Here is a 6361-nt window from a genome sequence, read left to right as displayed (position 1 = left end):
AGACTAATGAAAGAAAACGATTTTTCTTTTAGTACATTGGTTGTCCATTCCTGACTTGTAGTTTTGAGTCATTTTCATTTGCACCGGTCAACCCATCACATAAGGGTTTTTTAATTTTTGATTTTTAATGTTTGCTTAAAGATGAGACTGTATAATATCCTCACAGTTCACCTGTTAGTTGTTTTGACCCACTGACCTAGCTTTCAACACCATTCCATATGTTTGCATGATTCTTTATTCATTCGGCAAATGAATGTATCCAGTGCTCACCCTGTTCCAAGGCTGGTGCCCGGTGCGATGACTCAGGAACAAACACGATGCAGTCTGTGTTCTCAGTCAGCGTGCCAGCCAGGGCAGGCAGACACCAAGAAGGCAGCCTCAGCATACTGGGGTCTGTCTTGTGTCGGGAGCATTCCCAAGGCTGTTTTGAGTGCTCAGATTCAGCCCTAAGAGAGGAAGGGGGGCATTCTTGCTGGAGTGAACCAGAAACAGAAAGACCCAGAGACAAGAGAATAGTTTGGGCTCCCAGGAACTGTGAGGAGATGGCCAGGGCTGGGGCAAAAAATGCCAGGCAGGAAGTGTCTAGAAGTGAGCATGAAAAAGGCAACAGAGATCAGGTTACAAAGGACCTTAGCTCCCAGATGAAGGAGTCTGGACAAAATTCTAAGTGCTGTGAAGAACCACAGGCATGTTTTCTGGAAGGAGTCACCAAATAGATTGGTAGCTAAGAAAGATCACCTGAGGCCAGGCGTAGTGGCTCACACCTGTAATCCCAGAACTTTGGGAGGCCGAGGTGGGTGGATCACGAGGTCAGGAGTTTGAGACCAGCCTGGCCAACATGGTGAAACCCTGTCTCTACTAAAAAATACAAAAAATTAGCTGGGTGTGGTGGTGCGTGCCTATAATCCCAGCTACTCAGAAGTCTGAGGTAGGAGAATCACTTGAACCTGGGAGGCAGAGGTTGCAGTGAGATGAGATCACACCATTGCACTCCAGCCTGGGTGACATAGCAAGACTCTGTTCCCCCCCCGCAAAAAAAAAAAGTTTTTTAAAAAAAGAAAGAAAGAAAGATCACCTGAGCTGCAGAGTGGAGGACGGATGGGGCAGGGTACTAAATAGATATTGGGACCTCGGGTGGCAGACCACTGACAAATTTCAGATGGCCCGTGATGGTGGGTGTGCTAAGGCATGAGCAGTAGGGATGGGAGATGTGGCTATAAAGGCAGCCATCAGGGGATCCACAGAAATCAGAGGAAGTCTGGGCCCCAACACAAATCCAGTGTACAGACTTCTAACCAGTCTTTCCATGCTGGGGTGGCAGGATGAGGAGGATTTCTTTGTCATGGGGCTTGAGTCCATTCACTGTTGCCTGCATATAGGACATGAAGGAGGAGAAGAGTCAAGGATGGCATGTAGACTTCTGATGTGAGCAACTGGTTAAATGTCAGTCAGCAAGATCAAGACTAGTGCAGAAGGAGCAGCTTGGGGGAAAATAATAGCTCAGGTCAGACATGAGTCTGAGATGCCTAGGAGGCTTTAGAGTCCTCCAAAGAAACAGAACTAATAGGAGATATACACAGCAAATGCAATACCTAAAGATATAGATACATAGAGATAGGTGTATATAAATAATATGATTGTAGACAAGAATTGGCTCACACAATTATGGAGGCTGAGAAGTCCAGTGATCTGCGATCTGGAAGTTAGAGACCTGGGAAAGATGGTGTGATACGGTTTGGCTGGGTCGCCACCCAGATCTCATCTTGAATTGTAACTCTCACAGTTCCCATGTGTTGTGGGAGGAACCTGGTTGGAGGTTATTGAATCATAGGGGTGTGTCTTTCCCATGCTGGTCTCCTGACAGTGAATAAGTCTCATGAGATCTGATGGTTTTAAAAATGGGAGTTTCCCTGCACAAGCTCTCTTCTTTTGTCTGCCACCACGTGAGATGTGCCTTTCATCTTCCGCCATGATTGTGAGGGCTCCCCAGCCATGTAGAATTGTAAGTCCCATAAACCTCTTCCTCTTGTAAATTGCCCAGTCTCAAGTATGTCTTTATCAGCAGCGTGAAAACAGACTAATCCATGGGGGTACCATTCAAAAGCCTGAGAGCTGGAGAGCAATGGTGCAGATTCCCATCTGAGTATGAAGACCTGAGAACCAAGAGCACTATGGGCAAGAGAAGATCAGTGTTCCAGCTCAGCAGTCAGGTCAGGAGCAAATTCCACCTTCCTTCATTCTTTTGTTTCATCCAGGTCCTCACAGACCAGATGATGGCCACCCACACTGGTGAGGGTGGTCCTCTTCATTCAGTCCACCAACTCAAATGCTCATCATTTCTGGAAACACCCTCACAGACACACCCAGAAATGATGTATAACCAGATATCCAGGCATCCTGAAGCCCAGTCAAGGTGACACACAAAATTAACCACCAAAAATAAAGGATGCCCAGATGCCTCTAAAAATTTTTAGAGACATCATTCAAGGACCTTTCTGATCCAGCATCTGCTTACCTGTCTAGCCTGAACAGTTACTCCAAAGAATCATGCTCTCTTCCACTTTGCAGCCTTTGCACATGCAATTCCCATTGCTCAGAACTCTCCCTCAGTTTTCCACCCCACCTCTCACCTGACCAACTCTTATTCATCCTTCAAGTCTCAACTTGAACACCATGACCTCCTGGAAGCAATCTTTTTTTTTTTTTTTTTTTTTTTTTTGAGACAGAGTCTCACTCTGTCACTCGGGCTGGAGTGCAGTGGCACCACCTTGGCTCACTGCAACTTCCCAGTGAGGTTGAACCACCTCCCAGGTTCAAGCAATTCTCTGCCTCAACCTCCCGAGGAGCTGGGATTACAGGTGCCCACCACCACACCTGGCTAATTTTTGTATTTTTAGTAGAGACGGGGTTTCGCCATCTTGGCCAGGCTGGTCTTGGACTCCTGACCTCATGATCCACCCACCTCGGCCTCCCAAAGTACTGGGATTACAGGCGTGAGCCACCGCACCTGGCCAGGTGCCTTCTCTGCATTCTTATCATGCCTTCCACTTCCTGATCGTTGCCTTATCACAAAATTTTTCTAGTGTCTTTCCTCTCAAGATACTCTAAGCTTGATGGGGGTTGTTCATCAATGGATCCCCAGTGCATTGTACAGTGCCTGGTGCATAGTAATGGCTCAATAAACAAGTGTGATAAATGCAAGACATACATAGATATGAGAGGTATCTATAGAGAGAACAAAATGCATGTATGGCACCTGCATCACTTCACTTACCACATATTTAATATCATTCACACCTAAGTTTAAAACCCTACCATATTCTGAAACAGAAAGTTAAACTCTTCTAAAACTGAAAATTTGCAGATGATGGCATTGCTAAGAGCAATCTGATACAGTAACAGTTTCTGGCATATGCAGCTTATTTTAACAGATGCCTGTATGACATACAGAAAGCTGTCAGGCATGCTCCAAAAAGAAAAGCCATCCAGTTCATGTTCCACTTGCCAAATTAATTTCATTTGACATTTAATTTATATCCTAAGGTACTGTGGATTTAAAACTTGACTATGATAATAGCAGATTAGAGAAGTGTTCTATTTGACAAAATCAATTCATCAAGTTACTTTTATTATGAGTAAGGCTGTCTTGATATAGATATCTCTGGATCAAATATGCAGATCATCTAAAAATACATTTATTGATTCTTTCTAATAAAATATAATCTTTCTCCTCTTTCTTATGTCTAATGTTAAGTGAAGTAAAGCTTGTACGCGCTCACCATAACAACAGAGAAAGGAGACATTAGAAAGTCAGAATGGTGTGGGTTTAAAAGCCAGAAAGCAGAGTTGAAATTCTCCATCAGCCATAGGGGGTTTCAACCCCGGCCACATATTAGACTCAACTGGGGATTAAAAAAATAATAATAATAGCGCTCAGTCCCACCCCAGATAAAGTGAGTCAGAATCTCCAGTATGACATGGATTTTTTTTTTAAATCCCCAGATGATTCATGCACAGATCTATTAGTTATGTGAATTTGGGCATGTAATTCAATATCCATAGTATATAAAATGGAATGTAGTAGACATTGGCCACAATCATGACGTGACAACCCACTTTAAAAAAAAATTAACAGTTTATTAGTTGGAATCAGACTTGAAAAAAGGATTTATACATTGCAATTGGTTGACAGTTCCTTTATAACGTTTTCAACTTACAGGTTCACCTCTCTCTGCCTTTTCTTTTTGCTTTGCAATTTACTTGTTGAAACAACTGGATCATTTGTCCCATAGTTTTCATGAACTAGAATTTGCTCATTGCATGTCCATGACATCATTTAACATGATCCTTTTTCCCACTATTATTTCTTGTAAATTGACTGTTAGATCAAAAGGCTTGGTCAAATTCACATTCAATTGGCAAGACTGGGCAATGATCTACCCCTCTCTCAGAAGCACTTTATGTCTGTTTGTCTCTGTTTTTATGATGTGAATAGTTATTGATAATTGTTACCTAGATTCATTATTATATCAGTAGCTGCAAAACAATGATATTCTATTGTTCTGTTTCTATTAGTTAGAATTCTATAAAGACATTTTTCTCATCAGAGTTTAGTTTCCCTGAGAATAATCATGAAAAAAAAGTTGGTTTCTTTATGTGTTTTCTTTATAATTTTTCAAAATAATGAATTGGATCTCTGTCCTCCAAAGGTGACCAATGAGGGTTATTTTGATTTTGTTCTTGTTTTTCTTAGTATCATTATGAACTCATAGATTTAAACATATTCAACATGTTTCAATTCATTGCAATTATTCTTATTGACCTTCAACTTGTAATGACTATTATTGACCCTCAAGTGATCTGATCCTACCCTTTGACTCCCCTCATTACTCTTAGATACTTTCTTTCCTTTCTACTACAACAAGGTGGTCCAGACTGATCTCCTGCCCAGGTATGGATTCAGCCAGTCTCCATGGAGCCCTCATTTATTTTTGTGGGAAACAGTATTTGAAACCAGAATCTCGGTGCTGGGGTGCTCATTGCTATTCAGTTGTCCTTGTTTCTAGGCCTTTTAAGTAAACAAAACTAGGTAGGAAATACTTTTCATTTTCCTTAAGATAAAAGCATCATAAGTTCATATTGATATTAGAATTCAAATTCAGGACCAGAAAGTTTTGATTTAATGTCGTCTACCTTACAACTGCTTCTGTTTTTGGCAACAACAAAATCCCTAATTCCCAGCAACACCACATGATTGCGTCTTTGCTTTATTCCACAGTACATATGTAGCACCATACCAACACTGACACTGCCAAGATGCCAACCAAACCAACAAACAAAACGAACCAAAAACAGTTTTTCATGAATTTTGTCCTTAAAGCATATCTTACTAAGAGTATACAATTAAATGACTGTGCTATAAAGTCACTTAAAAGAGGTCCACACTGGGTGATGATGTCATCAATTTGATGTACAGTATGCTTTGTTCTGCTTAGTTTTTTACAGATTTCTTTTTTAATTTGATATTCTATAATTATGTAAAGGCCAAACCTTATTTTAATTATACCACCCGTTGGCATTGGATAAACCTTAAGTTTTTTTAAAAAAATGTTTTATTACAAGCAAGAAGTGTACCTAGACACTGAAAGTAGATACGTGAATTATCTTAGAGGGCTGGTCTTTTAAAAAGTAGTAGAATAGTTATTCAATTATCTGAATATGGAAAGTAATACAGATAATTAGTGCATTAACAATCCACTTATACTGAAATTTATTTTGTATTTTGTTATGTTGACTTGGCAGAAGTTTCTTTTCCTTATGTTTACTTCTGCTGCCAGAGTAAACTCATTAAGTGTTCTGGGATAGGGAAGGTGTAACACAGTAACAACATTCCCCACTAAACTTTGATATTTCTGACTCAATGATGAATTACCTTGTAGGATTTTTCTATTTCTCTCAGACTAATACACACTTTGTTTATTCATTCTTCAATGTGGAAAATATTTAGTATTTTCACAAATCTTTTAGAAATATTCAATATATACTACTAATATACTACTCATTTTCTTTCTTTCTTTCTTTTTTCTTGAAGATACAAGAATGTAGCAAGTTAGTGGCACAAAGTTATGCATCTTGTTTATATACCAAAACTTCATAAATTATGTAACTAGCTTTCTGGTACTGCAAATAAAGATCATTAATTCCATTAATGGCTGATTTCCTTGAACTATAAGTATTTGACCCCTATCTAACATACTCCGTGCTCTGTGAATAATCTTTAAATGTATAATTCTACTGCTAGTGTTGAGCTGTAGATTAACAGTAGAAAACCCAGTTTTTCGAATTCACCACTACAACACAA

The sequence above is a fragment of the Colobus angolensis genome, unplaced genomic scaffold, assembly GCF_000951035.1.
Source record: "Colobus angolensis palliatus isolate OR3802 unplaced genomic scaffold, Cang.pa_1.0 Scaffold6, whole genome shotgun sequence".
NCBI lineage: Eukaryota > Metazoa > Chordata > Mammalia > Primates > Cercopithecidae > Colobus > Colobus angolensis.
This window is presented reverse-complemented; position numbering follows the sequence as displayed.